The sequence below is a fragment of the Giraffa tippelskirchi genome, chromosome X (genome assembly GCF_054371585.1).
Source record: "Giraffa tippelskirchi isolate mGirTip1 chromosome X, T2T-mGirTip1v1.2.pri, whole genome shotgun sequence".
NCBI classification, from domain to species: domain Eukaryota; kingdom Metazoa; phylum Chordata; class Mammalia; order Artiodactyla; family Giraffidae; genus Giraffa; species Giraffa tippelskirchi.
The window spans coordinates 113,837,366-113,861,399 of NC_137289.1; the positions used below are offsets into that span (position 1 = coordinate 113,837,366).

The following is a 24,034-nucleotide window of genomic DNA, read 5'->3' on the forward strand; positions in this document are numbered from 1 at the left end:
GCTGAATACAAAATGACAAGGCTAAACAGCCACACGTTACTCTCTTCTGCAAAAAAATGGAACTAATGTGACCTAGTATTTTTCATGATAATGACTGTAATTAACTAACCATGCTGAACGAGCCTTGGAATTCATCTGGAAAAAAGCCTACCATTGCCAATTTTCTGAAACTGAAGGCCTGACAGATTTGTGAGTTGGGTCTTTTAGAGACAGGGGAAAAAAAGCTGAGGCCATCTAAAACTGAATTTAGTACCTGAAAGTAGGTCTCAAAATGAAAATGATGCTTTACCCTTTACAGGCAGAGTTTTCTGGATCCTTACGCCTCCCAAAGCGATTTACTGCATGGATTTCTGTTAGGTCAGCAGGATGGTTACCCCAGGTTTAAGCCAAGAACATTTTGTAATCAATTTTTGCTCAGATTCATTACTCATAGAACTGATTGTCAGGCTTATATTGTATCAGTAAGCGTCAGACTAATATTGCCAGCAGATAATGTCATAATCTGTTGATGAGACTATTCATTTTTTTTGTCATTGCTTTATTTACTTGAGATGCCAACTGTATCTTCCCTGTTAAAATGTGTCCGATGAGCTGACTTTTATATACCTCAATTATGTTCTCTTGACTCTATGGATGAAGTGAACCTATACCAAAAACCCAGGGTTACTCTAAAAGAATGCCTCTGAGTTAATTATACTGCCTGTGAGTGCACTTCTATTTAAAAATGCATTAAATTGCATTTGCAGACCATTTATATCGAAACTGGTTACTGTTGCCAGTTTGTGGCTTTGCTTTCAGGAAGAAGGCTGCTATATTTAAAGGAATCAATAAAGAATAAATATACTTAAGTTTATGACGTGGTATTGTTAGAGGGAAGATGTGGAGAGAGGAGTCTTGTGAAGTGTGGGAACAAGAACTCATCCTGTAGATTATCTTGAGCAGCTCTTTCATTTTATAGAAAACTGAGTCATGAAGGGATTTAGTGACTTTCTCCCAAAATGCTCAGTTATTTATTGGTAGAACTCTGAGTAATGGGTACTCAGGGTGCCCCGGCCCATTCTCTTTCCACTTTACTATGGCATCAGGGTATTTTTTTTTCCTGTGTTATTTATTTTTAATAAAAGAATCATAAAGTGGGCCTTTAAAAATTTATATTAAGAAAATCTTACAACTTATAGAAGAATTGCATATATCATATGCATACCTCCCTAACTTTAATTTTGTTTATTAATTTTTGGCTGTGCTGGGTTTTCATTGCTGCACAGGCTTTTCTCTAGTTGCAGCGAGTGGAGGCTATTCTCTAGTGACAGTGCACAGGCTCTAGGTATGCGGGCTTCAGTAGTTGTTCCCAGGCTCTAGAGCACAGGCTCAGCAGTTGTGACACATGGGTTTAGTTGCTCCTTGGCCTGTGGAATCTTCCTGGATCAGGGATTGAACCCATGTCTCCTGCATTGGCCGGCAGATTCTTTAACACTGAGCCACCAAGGAATCCCCCCTAACTTTACCTTTTATCTAGACATGTCAATTGTTAACATTTTTTCATATTGTGTATGTCCATATATACACATATATACATATATATGTCCATATATACATGCTTATTTATTTCAAGTTGAAGAGGCAGATGGTTGCAGCTAACACCACTTCATTTAGCTTAAGAACAAACAATTCTCTTAGAAAACTATAGGGACTTCCCTGGTGGTACAGCAGTTGACTCCATGCTTCCGATGCAGGGGGCGTGAGTTTGATCCCTGGTTGGGGAAATAGGATCCCACATGCTGCAGGGCCCCCCCAAAAAATAAACGAAATTAAAAACAAACAAAATTATAGTGTAAGTATTCAAATTTCGACTGAGTGACTAAGCACCGCACACAGTACATATTGTATAATATAGTCTGCATTCATTTTTCACCAAGTGAAAGTCGGTCAGCTGTGCCTGACTCTTTACAACCCCATGGACTAGTTCATGGAATTCTCCAGGCCAGAGTACTGGAGTGGGTAGCCTTTCCCTTCTCCTGGGGATCTTCTCAACCCAGGGATTGAACCCAGGTCTCCTGCATTGCAGGCGGATTCTTTACCAGCTGAGCCACAAGAGAAGCTCAAGAAAATGAGTGGGTAGCCTATCCGTTCTCCAGGGGATCTTCCTGCCCCAGGAATCAAACTGGGGTCTCCTGAACTGCAGTCTTTACCAACTGAGCTATCAGGGAAGCCCATAATATAGTCTGCATTCAGTTTTCACCAGTTGTCCCAACAATGTCGTCCTGGCAATTTTTTTTCCCCTAGATCCAATTCTGGTGTATGTATTTTGTGTTTAACTACCATGTCTCTCTAGCCTCCTTTTTTTTTTTTTTTTTTCCTTTGGCCCTGCTGCATGGCATGAGGGATCTTAGTTCCTCGACCAGGGATTGAATCCATGTCCTCTGCATTGGAAGGCAAAGTCTTAACCCCTGGACTTCCCTGGACCACCAGGGAAGTCCCTAACCTCCTTTGACATGGGCCAGCTCTTAGCCTCTCTTTGTGGTTCATTACACAGATATTCTTAGAGATTACAAGCTAGCTGTTGTGGAGGAGTCTCTCAGTTTGGGTTTGTCTGATGTTTCCTCATGATTAGATTTGGTTTGTGTGCTCTTTTGGCAGAAACACTATATAAATGAGTTTGTGTCCTTAGAGCATCACATCAGGAAGCATATGATGTTAGTTTATCTGCTGTTAGTAGTAACATCTTTGACATTTGGTTAAGTGGGGGTCTTTGAGTTTTGTTAGCAGGGTATCTTCAGCACAGCATGATAAGGAAGTTGTGGTGCATATACACAATGGAATATTACTCAGCTATAAAAAGGAACGCATTCGAATCAGTTCTAATGAGGTAGATGAACCTGGCGCCTATTATACAGAGTGAAGTAAGTCAGAAAGAGAAAGGCAAATACTGTATATTAATGCATATATATGGAGTTTAGAAAGATGGTAATAATCCCACATGCAGGGCAGCAAAGGAGACACAGGCATAAAGAACAGACTTTTGGGCTCAGTGGGAGAAGGTGAGGGTGGGATGATTTGAGAGAATAGCTTAGAAGCATGTACATTACTATATGTAAAATAGATGACCCGTGCGAGTTCGATGCATGATGCAGGGCACCCAGAGCTCATGCTCTGGGACAACCTAGAGGGATGGGGTGGGGAGGGAGGTAGGAAAGAAAGTCAGCACAGCAGGAGGTACCTAAAATCCCTCTGTGACCTGGACTAGATACAAACTCAGCAAGAGTTAGGGTTAAGTATGGTTCCTTGTAGTGCTGGCCAGTGTGGTTTATTCCTGCAGCTGAGGGACCTCACCAAAGATCCCAGCTTACATAGTTTCTCCAGACCTCCTTCTGCTAGACCCTACCATCTGCAATACTAACACAGTAACCCCTGAGGGGGCCTGCTGAGTCTCTTTCCTAGGAAGGCACACTATGTAGATAGCTCTTTAGAGGAAGGGAGCTCATAAAGCATTCTCTCAAAATCCAAAACTACACTAGCTGAAACCATGGTCTTCAGAACCTGAGTCCTGTATTGATTGGTTGCAGAGAGGTTTGGTTTAACAAGCCTGACTTTATCTATTTGGACTTACTTCTGAAATAGGCAGTGATAAGGACCCCAAGGAATGTATTTCTCAAAGCTGACTGTGGTTGCAGGGACCTTCTTTCCCCCACTCAATCCCTAACTTCAGAATGATTTAATAACTAGCCTCCATTGGGCCTGGAGCTTCTACAACATCTTTTAGAATGTGATGGTTTAAAAGGACTGTTGTTTATGATGAACATGCTGGTGACCGCAGCTTCTGCATTGCACATGAGAATAACCTGATCCGAAGAGACATATTGGGAGCAAGCTTGAAGTTACTTGGCCTTCTGGTCGAGTCAAGGCTGTTTAACCTGCAAGGAACAGAAACAGACTTAGATGGGCAGCAGGCAACCTCGTGGACATGGGACCGAGCCTCATGAGAGCTGAAACCCGAGAGGGCTCTTGTAATCTGTGGTTGAGGCCTTTCCGGAAACCATCACTGCAGGAGTTCCTGGTCCTTCACATGGAAGCCCCACAGTTCCCGTGATTTGACTGGACCCACCATGTCTGCTGCTTCCTATTTTCTCACCAACTCGCTCGCTCTTGTAATTTCCTGGAGAAAGTCTGATAGGCTCTAGGGGATGTCTGAGTTTGCGTCTTCCCCCAGAATATATACTAAGAAAAGGGTTGAATGCAAGCAGTGTAGTTTTGGAGTGAAAACAGGAAGCACAGAGGGAAAAGCGAGAGAAAGGGCAGAAGTTCAGTAAAAGAGGAAGTAAGTTACTGCTGTGGAGCTTGATTCTCCAAGGGACCCTCTGAAAGAATGGGGATCATGCTGCAGAACTGTCCCTCCAAGAGGGTGAGGAAATTGGGGATGTACCCAGTTCCACCTGTCACCCTGCTAAATATTCATCACCTTTTAAGATCATGCCTTTGAGTTTTTTAAATATTTATTTAGTTTATTTATTTGACTCTGCTGGGTCTTAGTTGTGGTATGTGGAATCTAGTTCCTTGACCAGGGATCGAACCTGGGGCCCCCTGTGTTGGGAGTGCAGAGTCTTAGCCACTGAACCACTAGGGAAGTCGCTGATGATCTTTTTTTTTTTTTGGCTTGTCTGAGAATTTCTGTATTTCTCCTTACATTTTGTTTTTTCTTTTCCTGATGAACTTTTTTTTTTTTAATGAACTCATTACAAAAGAGTAGAAGAAATGCCCTATATGGCCTCCAGGAAATCATTCAAATATTCCAATTACATGTAAGAGGTTTTTTTTTTTTCCTATTCATGCTGGAGTTGAAAATAAATCATCTCTGTTTCTCTCCTTGAGCCCAAAACCAATTGAGACATGAGACATAAGAATCAAATGGATGAGATAAAAATATCAGCTCTGTCACTCTGAAGATTTAATTATAGAATGAAACTGAATGTATGGCCATAAGGAGTCCCCCAGAACCTCCCTTCCTGACAGTGCATGAGAAAATGTAGCCTCTTACTTGTGGGGGAAAATCTTTCCTGGTGAACTTACCACATGGGGTTTGTGAAGGGGCAGGGGGAGACACATACAGAGAGAGACAGAGACAGCGAGAGACACAGAGACACACACACACACACACACAGAAACACAGAGAGATACACAGATACACAGAAAGATACACAGAGAAACAGACCCACAGAAGCAGAGGAGGGAAGGAGGGATAGGGAAGGGGTAAAGCTGGGTCTTCTGAGAGGCAGACTCTGAGACCCAGGAGTGCAAACATTTTATTGAGAGTTTAAGTTTTGAAAGATAGGAAGAAAGCACAATAGGGCAGGAGAGCCTGGAATCTCAATGCACATTTGACAAAACCCCTGCCAACCCATGGGGACCTTCAAAGCAAACCTTGTCTCTTAAAGGGGTACCACCTTAGGCAGAAATGGCCAGGCCTTAGCACTCCCGCTGTGTTTAGTCGGGTTGGGGCTGCCCAAGGAGAAGAACATGGTTTTCAAAATTTGGAGGATGTCAACTAACTTGACTTGTTGCAACTCACTGGCAAGTTCTTTCTTGAAGGCGGATCTAAGCGGCACCCCTCCAGGGCTGCCACATAGACCTACTGTGTTTGTTTTCCTAGTATCTTTGTTTAGAAAAGTTACTCCTTCACCCTTGAGGAGAAGTGGACCAGGGAGCAGAGAGAAGCAGGAAATGGTGCTCCCATGTGCTTCTTTCTCAAGGAATAAAGTGGAAACCCAGAAAGAAATACCAATGAAGGAGAAGTCCTTGAGGCATAAGAAATAATTCCCTCTGCTTCTTGCAACTAATACCATACAACCCCACTTGCCTTCTCAGAAGGTCCTATTACCTGGTGAAGTTTTTATGTTGCTGAGCTGGAGATCTGGAGGGGACTCAGTGGTGTAGCAAGATAGAAGAGAAAATAAATAGGGATAAGGTTGACAAGAATGGAGTCAGTGATGCTGGACACTGTATGGAGGAAGGACAGAGAGAAGATCATTATATCAAGGAAGGCTAAGAAGGGATTTGGGCGATGATAAATGTCAGAGATACTAACATTGATTGCTTTGGGTGGCATGATATGGATTCCTTCTTGATTTCTACTGTGGAATCTTAAGTCTACATTGGCCTCAAATGCTATTGTGAGAGTGGATTCTTCACAGGGCCATCGATGAGTTATGGACATGTATGTCTGGATGAATATACCATGCAGCAGCACTGAGTAGCTGAGACATGGTCAATATCAGGTCTGCATGATGCCAAAAACTATGCTCTCAATTGCTAGGCTTACTTACATTGGTTGACTTCCAAAGAGGGTGGCAGTGGTTCACAAAGTCAGTGAAATAGTCTGAAAACTGTTTTGTCCCAAATACACCAGAATTGTGGAGGTCCTTCTTTCATGGGCTTCCCTAGTAGCTCAGCTGGTAAAGAATATGCTTGCAATGCAGGAGACCCTGGTTCAATTCCTGGGTCAGGAAGATCCCCTGGAGAAGGGATAGGCTACCCATTCCAGTATTCTCAGGCTTCCCTGGTGGCTCAGCTGGTAAAGAATCTGCCTGTAGTGTGGGAGACCTGGGTTCGATCCCTGGGTAGGGAAGATCCCCTGGAGAAGGGAAAGGCTACCCGCTCTGGTATTCTGGCCTGGAGAATTCCATGGACTGTGTAGTCCATGGGGTCGCAAAGAGTCGGATGTGATTGAGCGACCTTCACTTTCACTTTCTTTTATGGGCTTGTGTTCCAAAACCTGGGGTGTGGACCCAGAAAGTATAGACCCACTCTTGTTCTCCATAGTTGCTCCAGAGTAACTACCTTGTTAGTCAACCCCTGAGGGTTTACGTGACCTGAGAAAGAAGATAGCCATGATTGTCCATATCCTTGCATTCAGCTGTTACTATTGTGTTGATCCTGGATCCCCTGGAATAGGTTACAGGTGATCAGAAGCAGTGGCTCTGGGTGGAACTACAAGCCCAAACAGCCAAACCAGAAGAAAAGGCAGTCTCTGGTGAAGAGCAATGGAGAGAAGCGAAAAACACAAATGCTGGATATGTAAGATGAATACTCTCAAACCCTCCCATCACCACCACTATTACTACTAGTAACAGATTGATCTTAGGAGTCAGAAGAGGTGTGTTTCTATCTTTTCCTTTCCCCCTAGGCAACAGTGATTATTGCTCACCCTGCTTCTGTCTAAACCCCACTGCTTCTGGATCTCTCTGGTCCTCATCCTCTGGCCTCATTGCCCACTTTTCTTCTTCCACTGCTAGTCCATTTTCTGCTCTTCCATAGGCCAGCCTTTGGTCTCCTCTTATAACAACCATGGCAGTAAAGGGCACATAGTGTCCTGAACCACTGTAGACAGAAGCAAAACAAGAATGGGACAAGTGTTGACCTCACCTCAGGTTAGCAAGCCTCATGTTTCCTTTTTTCATTATATATATATATATATTTATAAATATATATAAATTCTTATATAATATATACATATATATTGTTGATTTACAGTGTTTTGATTTCTGCTGTGCATACATACATTCTTTTTTAAACTATTCTTTTCCATTATGATTTATTATAAAATATTGAATATAGTTCCCTGTGCTATACAGTAGGACATTGTTATTTACCCATTCTATGTATAAAAGTTTACATCTGCTAACCGTAACCTTCCACTCCACTCCTTCCCACCCCTTCCCCTTGGCAACCAGCAGTCTGTTGTCTATGTCCCTGATTCTGTTTCTATTTCGTAGATAGGTTCCTTTGTATCATATTTTAGATTCCACATTTAGATGGTATCATATGATATTTGTCTTTTTCTGTCTGACTGCACTCAGTATGACAATCTCTAGGTCCATTCATGTTGCTGCAAATGGCATTATTTCATTCTTTTTTATGGCTGAGTAATACTCCATGGTATATGTGTACCACATCTTCTTTACCCATTCATCTGTCGATCAATGGACATTTATGTTGCTTCCATGCCTTGGCTATTGTGAATAGTGCTGCAATGAACATTGGGGTGCATGTATCTTTCTGAATTATAATTCGAGGTGTGTTCTATCAAGAAGTTGCTCTTAGTGATCCTTCTCATCTATGAAGATTTTACTGGCTTCCTTCCCTTCCCTGCTTTACTTTTGTGCTTCCTTACTGGTAGTTCCAGGGATTATCTGCCAAGTAAACACTTGCATTTAAACCATTTTCTCAGGATCACTTCTGGAAGAACAAAACCCGAGAAAACAGTTTAACTTGCCTGACTCACTGCTTACTAAGCAGTCTTTTGATTTGTATTTCATTACATTAATGGCTAATTTATGGTAGGATGTTCTTTGCAGATAATCTGTCTTGGTTATATGTGAGTCTTATCTGGCTGATTAGTGACTCTTTGAAATCCTGTTGGTATAAGTCAGTCTTCTAGAACAGGGATTGGCAAACGGCAACCTGTTGTTGAATGTGACCAGCCACTTGTTCTTTATAAAGTTTTATTGGGACTACAGCCACACTCATTTATTTACATATTCTTTGTGGCTGCTTTCACATTGCAGTAAGAGTTGAGGAGCTGTGACAAAGACCATAGGTCTGTAAATTCTAAAATATATGTGCCTTACAGAAAAAGGTTGCTGACCCCTCACAGAAGCTGTTCATCTTTCTCAGTGGGTTCACTAAGAAAAACAAAGCCATGAATTATATTTGTGAGTATGAGGGCCAGAACTTGGACCAATGATATTTCACCAAGCGGCAACATCCTAGCCTAAAAGCCAGACTGATCAGCACCCACTCAGTTTGTCGCAGTGTTTGGTTATATCATGTCCAGAATCATGTCTTGAGAATTCACGAGTAAACATGAGTAGGAGTGCATGGGTTAGAAAGGGAATGTTGAGAAAGTGTCTTAAAATGAGGTTCATAAGTGCACTTAAACATTTCTCTCCAAAAGATGTTTTTTCTTGATTGACCTGAGCTTGCTTATCATCCCATTGCACTGCACCCTCTTGATTCTTACAGGCTCAGCATTAATAATTAATCAGTTTTAAAATGGTTGATGAAGGTCCTCTGTATGTGATCCTACTTCATGGATGCCATGATTCTAGCTAACTTGAGCTCCTTCCCCATAGAGATACTTTCTATTCTTTGTTGTCAATGGTTTAGCCCCCAACAATTGATGAAGTATATATAATAAATGCTCAGTAAACATTATCTCATATCCATCACACACAGACTCTTACCCTTGAACCAACATGGTAATAAAACTGGAATCATTTGCCAAATTCAAAATAATTGTGCATAATAGGTGAATGATAAGGAGCATAGGGTTCAAAAATGCAAACACAGTGGGTGAAATCCTTCATTCTGGCCATCCAGAATGGCCATCCATTCTGGCCATTCTTATTTTCAGACATTCGAATGGAACAGATTGCCAAGTCACAAAATTTTAAACTTGAACCACTCCTGAGTAGGTAATGATGAAACTAGCAAAGAAAGAAAGAATACATCTTGCCCAGTTGGGAAATTGACCAGATTGCATAAATTTTGTCTTCTTACGAAATCCTTTTGATCAGAGACTAATTACTAAAAACTTGTTTTTGCTCTATCATCCACAGTCTAGTAGGATAAAAATAGGTAAGCCAATAGTGACATTTAGACATTAGACAGAATAGCCTACCTTTATTATTTCCACTATCTCATTTCTATTCATTTTTAAATTCACTGTGATCTGGCCTTTATTTTCAATTAAGTTCAGCTTACTATTTTTTAAGGTTTCTATTACATGTATGCCAGGGTTTAAGGAGAGGAGGAAAAACATGTAATCCTTACACTCAAGGATTCTATAGTCTATTAAGAAATATAGGCATGTGAAGAAAAAAATTGTCATAAGAGTGGTAAATGTCATTAAAAGAAGTGGGGGTTGTGTTGTTTAAGGGTGGATTTTTAGGTTGAGTTTCCTGTAAACAGAGCTGGAGACAGGGATTTATTGAAGGAGTACACTCAGAGGAAAACTGTACAGAAGGAAGGGAGGCCGAATAGAGCAGGAGAAAGAATCAAGGATGTGATCTCAGGCTGAGTCTAGCATGACAGATTCTGGAGCGCAAGTCTCACTGCAGAGATGGGGCACAACGGTCTAGGCTTTTGTGTACCTGTCATTGGCTGTTCCGGTTAGCCAAGGGCAATGCTGAGAACATCACAGACATGAGCTGTCAGCTGCAGTGCTCACAGGCAACTGAGGCTTTAGCTGTCCTGGCTGGTCAAGTTGATGTGGGCAGAGCACCAATAGTATCTGCCAAAAGAGGGTTAGAAAAAGCTAGATAATACGTTTATCACTTTGGGCAGCCCAACATCTGAGGACCCTTCCTGTTGAGGGAGAAATGTCAAGACAGATGGAAGACAGGGCTCCACTTCATGTGATGCTTTGCATTTTCTCAGCAAAGTTCTCTGTCCTTCCCCAGAGGCCACTAGACATCCTTCTAAAAATGCCTTTTCTGTTTTGATTAGCCAGAGTCGAACATTGTGGTTTGCCACCAAGAACCCTGACAGGTTCAGAGATGATGGAAATTGTTAGGTCCTAGATGATTAGAGCCTGAAAAAGATGGGGGTATCCAGTAAGAGAAGAGCCCAAGGAGAGAAGAGAGACGTTCAGACTGAGTAAGAGCCAGAAGTCTAGGGTTGACCCTGAATTTTTTTACTTGTGAGACTATGAGAATGCGTGGCACAACTAGAAAGAGTTTAGAGAAGGGACAGTGGGTTCGTTTGGGGACTTGTTGAGTCTGAGTTTTCTGGGGGCATTCAGAAGGAAATGTTTCACAGATGACTGTGCAAATTTCACGGTCGAGAGGAGTGTCTGGGAGGAGAGAGAGACAGACAGACAAAGATCAGCTCATGGATGTGGCTGAATTGGAGGGGAAATATATATAGAACAAGAGTTGAAGAGGCCAACAGCGGAATCCAGGGGATGGTTAGATCTATATACTTCTCTATAAATAAACCTTAGATAAACCATGAAAAGATAAGGGCGATAAGGAAAGAAGGACAATATTAAGAACTACAGAATGATCAAGCAGGACAGGTGCTGAAGAGAGACCCCTGGTAATGTGAAGTAGAAAGCCAGTGGTTACCTTTGAGAGAAGAGTTTTGGTAGAGTTTCTTTAAGGGAAAAACTCCCCCATCTCCTGTGTCACGTAAATCCTCCACCTCCCCTCTCTTCTCTGGATCTTCTTTTGTTAACTGTATCCCAGACCACTCCTGAATTTGTAACCTTTCCCTCTCTGTTGGCTCCTCTGCAGCAAATAAACATCAATAAAATATCCTTCCCTCTCTTTTCCACTTGTAGGGCTCCAGTTCCTCTTTGAAGACCCAATGTCACCTCTATAGTGGATGTATCCTACGAGCCAGGTAAGATTCAGACCTTTTTCCTCTCATGCATTCACTTTGTACCTTGTAAGCCTCCTCTTTTATTTATTTATTTTTTAATATTTTTGTCTATTGATTTGGCTGCACCAGGTTTTAGTTGCAGCATGTGGAATCTTTAGTTGCGACATATGAACCCTTAGTTGCGGCATGTGGGATCTAGTTCCCTGACCAGGGATTGAACCTGGGCCCACTGCATTGGGAGCGTGAAGTCTTAGCCACTGGACCACCAGGGAAATCCCAAGCTGCCTCTTTTAGATCCTACTCAAATAGACTTGAGGTATTGCCCTACATGTCCATCTTTTCCACCTCACTTGGGAGCAGTAATTATACCCTAGTCATCTTATATTCTTAGTGCCAACCATAGCGAAGAACACTTCACAGAATCCAGGATCATTTGTTGAAAGAATTGGCTACTTGGTTACAGATTTCCCAAGCTGCATGAATTCTCCCTCCTAGAATGCTTTATTTTAGGTTTATTTCTTGAATTATGATTCTAAAAATATTTTAAGTTGGAACTTTTACTTCTCCATGAACTTTATGGGAAAACTAAACTTTGGGAAGGAAAATATCATGCCCAGGAAATTATTCCACAGGAAAAAAAGAAAATAAATCTCCTTGTTGCACATGGTATAGTTAATATCAGATATAATGCATTGTAAACCAGAAGAAATGTGACCAAAAAATAAACGTTAAAATACACATTAAAGGGAAGTAGTCTGTTCTTCCTCAGGCAGAGCAGTAGCTTTGCATATTAATGAAATTTAAATGTCTCACAGTAAGAAAAATGATTGGAATAGATTGCAATAACTTAAAAATGAGTGCACTTTAAACAGCATCTGTGATGAATGTGTGATTATGGAGAATCAGTCAAAAAGGCTAGTCCCACTCTAATGCTCCCAGAAGAGAGATGAGTGATGGCCCTCAATTAACAAAGCCACACTATGGGCCTAGGGAAACTGAGAGAAAGTAAACAGGTTGACTTGCTGAAATACACAAAGATGTCAGTCTGGAAGGTGGCCATGACAATTCTGGGCAGTGTGAGGGTTAGGGATGTGTAAAAAATATTATAAACAGCTAAGCCATTCTAGTATAGTCATTGAAAGTGAGGAAAAATGAAACAGGAAAAGCCAAAGAGCTGCACAAAGACTGGTGAAAAGTTTAAAATATGTGACAGCTTGAGATGACTTCAGGGCTTGTGGCCAATTACTGTAAAACATGAGTTGGCAGAGATTTCCTGTAAACATTCTAGGCTTTGAGGGCCATACGGTATTTGTTGCAATGAATAACTCTGCTGTTGTGGGTGGATGCGGCCTCAGACAATAGGTGTGGCTGTGTTCCAGTAAAACTTTGTTTCAAAACCAGCTGGGGCCAGACTTGGCTTGCAGGCTGTAGTTTGCCAACCCATACTGGAAAAACACCATTTGGAGACAAAACAGCAGATTGTGCAAAAGCCACTATGTAAATATGTGTGTGTGATCAATAATTGTTGGTTTACTTATTGTTGTTGGAATTTTTATTGTGCTTGGTATGTTTTTATTGTTCTTGGTCCAGTACTTACATGAGAGTATGACTGAGTGAGTTGGTTAAATCGAACCATTGGTATTATTTTTCAGTGCCCCAGGCAATTCCAAGGTGCCGCCATGTTTGACAAATAGGATGCTAAAGACTGCTACTCAACATTGAAACATATATATTATCACATGAAAAATAGATAGCCAGTGGGAATTTGCTGTGTGAGGTGGGGAACTTAAATCCCGTGCTCAGTGACAACCTAGAAGAGTAGGATGGGGTGGGAGATGGAGGGACGTTCAAGAGGGAGGGGACATATGTATACTTATGGCTGATTCATGTTGATGTATGGCAGAAACCAGCACAACACTGTAAAGCAATTATCCTCCAATTAAAAATAAATAAGTTTATTAAAAAAAAGAATGCTACTCAAAATTCAGCGTGCATATGTATCACCTAGGATCTTGTTAAAATGCAGATTCTGATTCAGTAGGTCTGAGGTTGAGCTTGGGATTTGGCATTTCTAACAAGCTGTCAGCTGGCACTGACCTGTTGGTCCATGGACCACATTTTGCGTAGCAAGATGCTTTCACTGGTTTTCAATGCCTGGGATGTCTAGGGCCTGCCCCCAACACTGATGTAATTGGTCTGGGAGGTGGCTTGGGCATTGAGAACTCTAAAAGCTCCGCAGGTGATGCTAAGGTGCAGCACAGCTTGAGAACCTCTGTGCTAGATCAAGTGTGTGGTGACTTGTCAGTTTCACTTACTGTGTTATCAGGAGCCCTTTTGCCCATCTCCCCTTTCACTCCATCCATTCCTCTCCTTTTCAGACCCAAACATCCAGAAAACAGTGGGTTCAGGCTTAGCTCGTCATCCTTTCCATCTTCCCCACCTCTGAGGAGTGGACTGTAGTTCAGGAAGGAAAGAGGAGGCTCAGGGAACCTGAGTTGGGGAAGGAGAAGCAAAAAATTGTTCTAGGGGCCGATTTAAAGGGGAGGCTGATTGAGACAAATGGGGGATTACCAGAGAGAGTTGTCACAGCAAAACTCACCTCCAGGCTTGGGCCCAAGTTTGGGGCACTGGAAATAGCAATCTACTCTCCTGAAGCCTGGCAGCAACTGACAACAAAGCGTTAGGGAGGCTTTCTCCTTCTTGATATGCAGAATGACACAGTTGGTAGAAATGCAAGAGAGACCCCCAGTGGCAAAGTATAGATGTGAAATCCTTTCATAAACAAATCATAAACACCTCTGAGGGACTTAGAAATTAAGTGAATGATGATGATGATAATGATGATAAATGATAGCTTACAAGTAATATATGTACTATATGTGCCAGGCCCTGTTGTGAGCATTTAAAAATATCGACTCATTTATTCTTCTTGGCAACCCAGTGGGGTTGACGCTTCTTTTAAAAATTGAAGTATAGTTGATTTACAATGTGTTGGTTTCTGGTATCCAGCAAAGCAATTCATTTATAAATATGTTCTTTTTCATACTCTTTTTTTCTTATTATTTATTACAAGATATTGAATATAGTTGTACCATACAGTAGGATGTTGTTTATCTATTCTATTTATAGTGGTATGTATCCATTGACCCCAAACAACTAATCTATTCCTTCCTCACTTCCCTTTACCTTTGGTAACCATAAGTTTGTTTTCTATATCTTTGAGCCTTTTTCTGTTTTGTAAATAAGTTCATTTGTGTCATATTTTAGATTCCACGTATGATATCATATGATGTTTATTTTTCTCTGATTTACTTCACTTAGTATGATAATCTCTAGATCCATCCATGTTGTTGCAGATGGCATTCTTTCATTCTTTTTATGGCCAGTAGTCCACTTTGTGTGTATGTGTATCCCCCATATTCTTTATCCATTCATCTGTCAGTGGATACTTAGGTTGCTTCAGTGTCTTGGCTATTGTAAACAGTGTTGCTGTGAGCATTGAGGTGCATGTATCTTTTTGAATTTTAGTTTTGTTTGGATATATACCAGGGAGTGGGATTGCTAGATCATGTGGTAGTTCTGTTTTTAGTGTTTTAAGGAACCTCCCATACTGTTCTCCATAGTCGCTATACCAATTTACATTCACACCAACAGTGTAGGAGGGTTCCCTTTTTTCTGCATCCTCTCTAGCACTTATTATTTGTAGATTTTTTGATGATGGCCATTCTGATCAATGTGAGGTGATACCTCATTGTAGTTTTGATTTGCATTTCTCTAATTAGTGATCTTGAGCATCTTTTCTTGTACTTTTTGGCCATCTGTATGTCTTCTTTGGAGAAATGTCTATTTAGGTCTTCTGCCAATTTTTTGATTGGGTTTTGTTGTTGTTGTTCATGTGTATAAACTGTGTATTTTGGAAATTAAGCCCTTGTTGTTTGCATCATTGGTTCCAAATAGGAAATGGAGTATGTCAAGGCTGTATATTGTCACCCTGCTTATTTAACTTATATGCAGAGGACATCATGAGAAACGCTGGGCTGGAAGAAACACAAGCTGGAATCAAGATTGCTGGGAGAAATATCAATAACCTCAGATATGCGGATGACACCACCCTTATGGCAGAAAGTGAAGAAGAACTAAAGAGCCTCTTGATGAAGGTGAAAGAGGAGAGTGAAAAAGTTGGCTTAAAGCTCAACGTTCAGAAAACTAAGATCATGGCATCTAGTCCCATCACTTCATGGGAAATAGATGGGGAAACAGTGTCAGACTTTATTTTTTGGGGCTCCAAAATCACTGCTGATGGTGATTGCAGCCATGAAATTAAAAGACACTTACTCCTTGGAAGGAAGGTTATGGCCAACCTAGATAGCATATTTAAAAGCAGAGACATTACTTTGCCAACAAAAGTGTGTCTAGTCAAGGCTATGGTTTTTCCAGTGGTCATGTATGGATGTGAGAGTTGGACGGTGAAGAAAGCTGAGTGCCGAAGAATTGATGCTTTTGAACTGTGGTGTTGGAGAAGACTCTTGAGAGTCCCTTGGACTGCAAGGAGATCCAATCAATCCATCCTAAAGGAGATCAGTCCTGGGTGTTCATTGGAAGGACTGATGTTGAAGCTGAAACTCCAATACTTTGGCCACCTCATGCGAGGGGTTGACTCATTGGAAAAGACCCTGATGCTGGGTAGGATTGGGGGTGGGAGGAGAAGGGGATGACAGAGGATGAGATGGTTGGATGGCATCACTGACTCGATGGACATGGGTTTGGGTGGACTCCGGGAGTTGGTGATGGACAGAGAGGCCTGGCATGCTGCAGTTCATGGGGTCGCAAAGAGTCAGACACGACTGAGCGACTGAACTGAACTGTTTACGTCATTTACAAATATTTTCTACGGTGGGGCTGATGCTTTTATTATCCCTATTTTACATGCAAGGCCCAGAGAAATAAAATAACTTTCCCAAGTTCCCCCAATTTTGTAAGTGGTTTAACTGGGATTTGAATTCAGGGCATCTGTGTTGAAGAATCCATGACACTAAACTGCTTCTCCAAAATAGAAGAAGGGTTTTTATTATAGTTACAGACAAACAGCTGCTCATCCTGTGCTTCTTCATATCTAGAGGAGAACATGAATATATATATATATATATATATATATATATATATATATAGCTTCCCAGTTGGCTCGTGGTAAAGAATTTGCCTGCCAGTGCAGGAGACCTGGGTTCAATCCCTGGGCCTGGAAGATCCCCTGGAGGAGGAACTGGCAACCCACTCCAGTATTCTTGCCTGGAAAATCCTATGGACAGAGGAGCCTGGCGAGCTACAGTCCATGGAGATGAAAAGAGTTGGACACAACTTAGTGACTAAACAACAACTATATATGTGTGTGTGTGTATATTAGTCTCAAATATATGTACATATATATATATATGTGTGTGTGTGTGTGTGTATATGTTTGACTAAACATTTGTTTGAACAAGTTTGACTAAAAAGAGTAAAAGGGCAATACCATTCACTACCATTTTCTGGAAACTAAACTCAAAGGGCTATAATCTTCATTTTTAAGAAAGTATTCAAGCACAATTATGAGGAAATATAGAAAGAAATTACTGTTTAGCTAAACTTGTTCATATCTTAGTGAATGTTAAAAGCAATCTATTATCTCAAAAATGGCTCAAGCTATCTATGTGGCTTTGAAAATAGGATACAAAGTCTGCAAATTTCTAACTGTGATATTTGTATGCCATGCATGACACAGACGAAAGAATACTGTATGTTCTGACTATTTTTTCTCAGACACAGACAGCCTTAGGGTTTACATGGGAACAGATTTTATCTGGTAAATAAAGCACAAATTGAAAGAAAGGAAGAGTTTTAAAAGGAGAACAGAAAAAAAAAACCCAACAGAAAAGCAGGTCTATTGTTTCCTTGGGAAACCTTTTTGCTGGGAAATAATGTCTACCCATCCTCAAGAAGATAAGGTAATAGGGTCACGCCTCTCCACATCTACAGAGGAGGAGCCAGAGGCCACACTGAGGTTAGGAAGAAGCTGATTTTGAGATCAGCTGAGTAGACATAGGTGGCCACAGTCTGTAATGAGGTAACCATCCAGATGGGCCTAGCAGCCCTCTAGGTGTTCCAGCACCTGGTACCACCCTCTGAAGGTTGGCTGCCCTGGGTTTGGGGCTGCCTATGCCATAATCTCCCTACTTCCTTTCTGGTCAGCTTAATCTACTCCATGACCTCAACCCATCTATGTATACACTAACATATCGCATATGTATATTTCCAAACCTGATCTCCCACCCGAGCTTCAGATTCATTTTTCTGGCTGCCTGTGTGACAGTTCCACTTGGGTATCTAATAGGCATCTCAGATTTCTCATGACATGTCTTCCCAGCTCCTCGAGTCCCCCTGCAGACACCCCCAGCTTCATAAATAGCACAACCATCAGCCAGGGTGTTCAAATCCAAACTGGATCCTAGGTTATTTTCACCATTTCCTATCCGTCACCTCTGGTCCATAAAGCAAACATTATAGACTCATGCAATTCATCTGAAATTTGTCTACATCTCTTCTTCTGCCAAACAGCACAGTTCAAGCCACCATTGTTTCTCTAGGCCTGCTACAGAGTCTCTAAATTGGTCTTTCAGCTTCAGCTCTCCTCACTCTCTGCATTCTTCAAAGCAGCCAGAGTCAGTCAGAATGTTAACATTCAGAGAGATTTATGCTGCTTGATATTCAATACTACAAATTGATCTTCAATCTTGACCTTATATTTTTCAGCCCTTCTATTGAGGTAATTTGGGGCTTGGGGTGCCATGTAACCTTAATGGAAGGGAGTGCACAATAAAAATACTTTTGCATGTTTTGTAAGGACAACATGCATGTCCAGCATGGTGACCTAGGGAGTTACCCCTTTTTCTGTGGACAATCCAACCTAAGGCTCAGTTACTTTTGTCACTGTCGCCCAGGGTGAGCTTGTCAAAGAGGGACTCCACCAGTCTGGCTTCTGTGATCTCCATCCTGCTTCCCAGAATCAACAGACACCAATATTTATGTATTTTAGTAAACTCAGAGTTTTCAGGTAAAATTTAGGAACCCTTTATTTTAATCCATGTCCCATCCCATTCCCTTCATTCTTCCTCCAGAGGCACCATTATTGTGATTTTCATACTTCTACTATTCATGGGCACCCACATTCACCAGAGCCTCACCTCACCACCACCCCCGCCCCATATACCACATTGCTTATTAGGGGAAAATGGATTCTGTGTTTTACAGGGTCCCATGGAACCCCTTCTCCCTCCCTCTGTGGAAATCCCAACCTGCCTGTGGACAGGGCATTGGTAGCTGGAGAGACTCCTGGATACCTGTTTTAAAACTTGAAAAGTTAGGAGTTTGCACACATACATCAACCAGAGACCTTTATTTCTTAAGGAACCAATAACTTTATTGCAAGGAATGGCAAAATTGAAAGAAGAAAAACTTGAGTGAACTCTTTTGCAAGGGCAATACTGGGGACTGCATAGCAGACAGAGTGACCTTGGGCAGTCACCCCTGACTCTAGGAAAAGTCCACTTTTGGACTTAGAGTCCAGGTATCAGTCTTTCTTGTCGCCATCACTTGGGGTGAGCTTGTCAAAGAGGTACTCTGCCAGGCCGCCTTCCGGGGACCCCATCTTACTCAAGTTGCTGACATGGTCCCCCAGCTCCTTGATGAACTCAAACTGCTGGTCCAGGTAGCCGGTCTCCAGGAAGTGGCACAGGTGGGGGTCGCGCTTTTCGGTGGCCAGCTGGTGCAGGTCGAGCAGGTTCTGGTTGACATGCTCTTCCACATGCAGAGCATCCTGCATGGCTTTGAGACCACTTTCCCACTCTTGGGTCTCCGGCTTCCTGATGTTGTGGAAGCAGACGCGGCCCCCACGCCGGTTCTGCAGGAACATCAGGCTCTCAGCCCTCTTGTTACGCTCGTGGGAGCGGAGCAGGAAGAAGCGGGAGAAGTGCTTCAAGGCCACATCATCACGGTCGAGGTAGAAGGCCACGACCAGGCAGTGGAAGGAGGCGTGGAGCTCCAGGGCGGCGTGGCTGTTGACCGCGGCCTCACACTCCGGATGGTAGTTCTGGCGTAACTGCGAGGGCCGTGTGGGCAGCATAGCTGGCACCACAGGTGCGGCAGGTGAGAAGGCCAAAGTGACGGTGAAGCCACAGGACCGGTACAAGCGGCCTGGGAGAGTTCCCATGGTGGACTATGAAGGTGGCCTGAGACAGGCGGCTCGAATCAGGGTGGCAGCTCTGGGATGGACCGGAAGAGGGTTCCGTTACCAGGTTTATGAGGGGGGAGGATGTTCCATTTCTGTTGGGGAGGGGGCGTGCTGGTGGGCGGAGCTTAAGCCCCGTGTTCCAGGTTCCACCAAAGCCTGGGTGGGGCAGAGACTGAGCTGAGCAACTGGCATCTATTAAATTTTAAATTTTGCTGTAATATTTTTGTTTTTCAAGGGCTTTCTCTTGTTCTCTAATTGCTCCCTTTTACAGCACCCTATTCTCATTTTATAAACCCACTGGCTTCCTTAGAGGATATTAATTTGCATTTTTGGGTAATGTTCTCTTCTTTTCCTGTATTATATTTGGTTTTTCCCTCCAGAAGTAGTTCTGTTTGTTCATCATGATCCTGTCTTTCATTTCCCTCAAATATTTGGCAAGCATTTATCCATATTTGGGAGTAAAGGATTCATTTGATTACCCTCAGAAATTACCATGGATCTGACGTACAGTTATGACGTCCATTTCATTAACATGCATCTCCTTTGTATGTTAGGGTGGAGCGTGTCAGTTAGGGGATAATCTTCTCCTTTGGGTGTATGTGGCATAAAACTTTTAAGGTAGAATAGGGACCCTTCCAAATGCCAAAAGAATGGCATCTCTCTGACATCAGAAAACTTCAGTGGATCTCTCTTCAGATAGATGTGTCCTTCTGTTTTGTAGGTCTGTGTTGCCTCATATCTGCTCTAATTTGGGTTCCTTTCCTAGTCAAGGAATTCACTGTCTTTGGAGTGTAGTTTTGGGAGATTAACCTGATCAAATGCCACTTTAGCTTTGTCCAATGTAGGGAAGATTGGGATAGGGTCAGAGCTTGGGTGTGGCAAACAGAACTGTTGTTCAGAGAGGAGCTCTTCAACCTCACAGTCCACCAGGACCTTCTGCACTGCTTTGATTTCATCAACTCTGTTCTTGAACTTTCTTTGAATGTGCTTGGCTTTCTACTACAGGTATATTATTTTATTTTTCTTTACTTTTTTTAAATGAAGTATGGTTGATTTACACTGTGTTAGTTTCAGGTGTACAACTTAGTGATTCAATATTTCTATAGACTATACTCTGTTCAAAGTTACTATAAAAATAACTGGTTCTATTCCCTGTGCTATATAATATATCATTGTAGTTTATTTATTTTATACAGAGTAGTTTGTACCTCTTAATCCCCTACTCCTGTCTTGTACCTCTTCCTTTCTTTCTCCTTCTCCCTTCTCCCTTTCTGTCTCCCCTTCCCTACTAGTGGAGCCTGTTAACCACTAGTTTGTTATCTAAATCTATAAATCTATTTCTGTTTTGTTACATCCATTTGCTTTATTTTTTAGATTCTAAATATAAGTGATGACATACAGTATATGTCTTTCTGTGTCTGACTTATTACATGAAGCGTAATATCCTCCAGGTCCATTCGTGTTGTTGCAAGTGGCAGATTTTGTCTTTTTATGGCTGAATAGTATTCCATTATAGTATTCTGTACACCACATCTTTATCCATTCATCTGTTGATAGATACTTAGGCTATTGTAAATAATGTTGCTGTGAACATTGGGTTACATGCATCTTTTCAAATTAGTGTTTTTATTTTCTTTGGATACATGCCCAGGAGTGGAATTGCTGGGTCATATGATAGTCCTATTTTTCATTTTTTGAGAATTCTCCATACTGTTTTCTACAGTAGCTGCACCAGTTTACATTCCCACCAACAGAGTACTACGGTTCTCTTTTCTTCACATCCTTGCCAACACTTGCTATTTGTGGTCTTCTTGATAATAGCCATTCTGACAGGTATGAGGAGATTTCTCAAGTGTTTTTGATTTGCATTTCTCTAATTAGTGATGTTGAATATCTTTTCATGTGCCTATTGGCCATCTGTATGTCCTCCCTGGAAAAATGTCCACTCACGTGTTCTGCCCATTTTTCAGTTGGGTTTTTTGGGTTCTTTTTTTTTTTTTGATATTGAGTTGTATGAGCTGGTTACATATTTTTCATATTAACCCCTTATCATTCATATCATTTGAAAATATTTTCTCCCATTCAGTTGGTTGTCTTTTTGTTTTGTTGATGGCTTCCTTTGATGTGCAAATGTTTTAAGTTTAAGTATGTCCCATTTATTTATTCTTTTATTTCCTTTGCTTAGGAGACAGGTCCAAAATACTGCTACCTTTTATGTCAAATAGTGTTTTTTCTTCTAGAAGGTCTATGGTTTCTGGTCTAACATGTAGGTCTTTAATACAGTTTGTTTGTTTTTGTATATGGTGTGAGGAAATGTTCTAATCTCATTCTTTTACATGTAGCTGTCCAGTTTTCCCAGCACCACTTATTGAAGAGACTGTCTTTTTTCTGTTGTATATTCTTGCTTTCCTTTGTGGTAGATTAGTTGACCATAACATACATGGCTTTATTTCTGGGCACTCTATTCTGTTCCACTGATCTATGCATCTGTTTTGTGCCTTTGTTAGCTACTGTTTTGATACTGTAGCTTTGTAGAATAGTCTGAAATCAGAGTGCGTGATAGCTCCAGCTTTGTTCTTTTTTTCTTAAGATTGCTTTGTCTTTGTGGTTCTATATGAATTTTAGGATTATTTGTTCTAGGTTTTGTGGAAAATGTCATGGGTATTTTGAGAGGGATTGCATTAAAATCTGTAGATTGCTTTGGACAATATGGACATTTAACAGTATTCTCATCCATGAAGGTGCCATAGCTTTCCCCTTCTTTGTATCATTTTCAGTTTCCTTCATCAGTGTTTTATAGTTTTCAGAGTATAAGTCTTTCACCTCCTTGGTTAAGTTTATTCCTATATATTTTTGATGTGATTTTAAATGAGGTTGTTTTCTTGCTTTCCCTTTCTGATAGTTCATTTATTACTAATTGAACTTTACTACTAGTAAGCAGTCTGTTCAGATTTTTTGTTTCTTCCAGATTCAGTCTTGGAAATTTTTGTGTTTATAGAAATTTATTGGTTTCTTCTAGGTTGCCCAATTTGTTGGCATATAATGGTTCTTAATATTATTTTATGATTTTTGTACCTTTGTGATATTATAATTTCTCCTCTTTCATTTCTTATTTTGTTTACTTTGGTCCTCTCTCTTTTTTTCTTTAGGCTTTTGGTTTTGTTTATCTTAAACATTTTTTTTCTTTTAATTTTTAGTTGGATGATAATTACAATATTGTGATAGTTTATGCCATACATCAACATGAATCAGCCATAGGTATACATATGTCCCCTCCCTCTCAAACCTCCCATCCCACCCCCTAGGTTGTCACAGAGCACTGGCTTTGGGTTCCCTGCATCATACAGCAAATTCCCATTGGCTATCTATTTTGCAAATGGTAATGTATATGTTTCAATACTACTTTTTCAAGTCATCTCACCCTCTCCCTCCCCCACTGTGACCCTAAGTCTGTTCTTTATGTCTGTATCTCCTTTGCTGCCCTGCAAATAGGATCATCAGTACCATCTTTCTAGATACCATACATATGCGTTAATATATGATATTTGTCTTCTCTTTTTAACTTAGCTTCACCTTGTGTAATAGGCTCTAGGTTCATCTACCTCATAAGAACTGATTCAAATGTGTTCCTTTTTATGGCTAAGTAATATTCCATTGCTTACATATACCACAATTTCTTTATCCATTCATCTGCCCATAGACATCTAGGTTGCTTTGATGTCCTAGCTGTTGTACATAGTGCTGCAATGAACATTGGGGTACATGTGTCTTTTTCAATTATGCTATCCTCAGGGTATATGCCCAGTGGTGAGATTGCTGGGTCATATGATAGTCTTAATCCTAGTAGTTTTTTTTTTTTTTTTTTAAGGAATCTCCATACTGTTCTCCATAGTGGCTTTATCAATTTGCATTCCTACCAACAGTGCAGGAGGGTTCCCTTTTCTCCACACCTTCTCCAGAAATTATTATTTGTAGACTTTTTAATGATGGTGATTCTGACCAGTGTAAGGTGATACCTCATTGTAGTTTTTATTTGCATGTCTCTAATAATGAGCAATGTTGAACATCTTTTCTTGTGTTTATTAGCCATCTGTATGTCTTCTTTGGAGAAATGTCTGTTTAGGTCTGCCCACTTTTTGATTGGGTTGTTGGTTTTTCTGGTATTGAGTTATATGAGCTGCTTGTATATTTTGGAGATTAATCCTTTGTCAGTTGTTTCATTTGCAATTATTTTCTCCCATTCTGAGAGTTGTCTTTTCATCTTACTTCTAGTTTTCTTCATTGTGCAAAAGCTTTTAAGTTTAATTAGGCCCTACTTGTTTATTTTTGTTTTTATTTTCTTTACTCTAGGAGATAGGTCATAGAAGATCTTGCTGTGATTTATATCAAAAAGTG

The 24,034-nt window shown here is 41.1% G+C and overlaps 1 long non-coding RNA gene and 1 pseudogene across 2 annotated transcripts in view; one reads left to right on the forward strand and one right to left on the reverse strand.

The window, feature by feature from the left end:
- LOC145536744 (uncharacterized) overlaps window positions 1–24,034 on the forward strand; it is a 142,606-nt gene that overhangs the window by 40,570 nt on the left and 78,002 nt on the right. The window contains exon 2 of the long non-coding RNA XR_014076000.1: window positions 11,336–11,397. This is a non-coding gene — a long non-coding RNA (uncharacterized LOC145536744). The remainder of the gene's footprint in view (window positions 1–11,335; window positions 11,398–24,034) is intronic.
- LOC145536046 (ferritin heavy chain pseudogene) lies at window positions 18,804–19,702 on the reverse strand (annotated as a pseudogene). The gene has a single exon (XR_014075630.1). The product of XR_014075630.1 is annotated as a ferritin heavy chain pseudogene (transcript).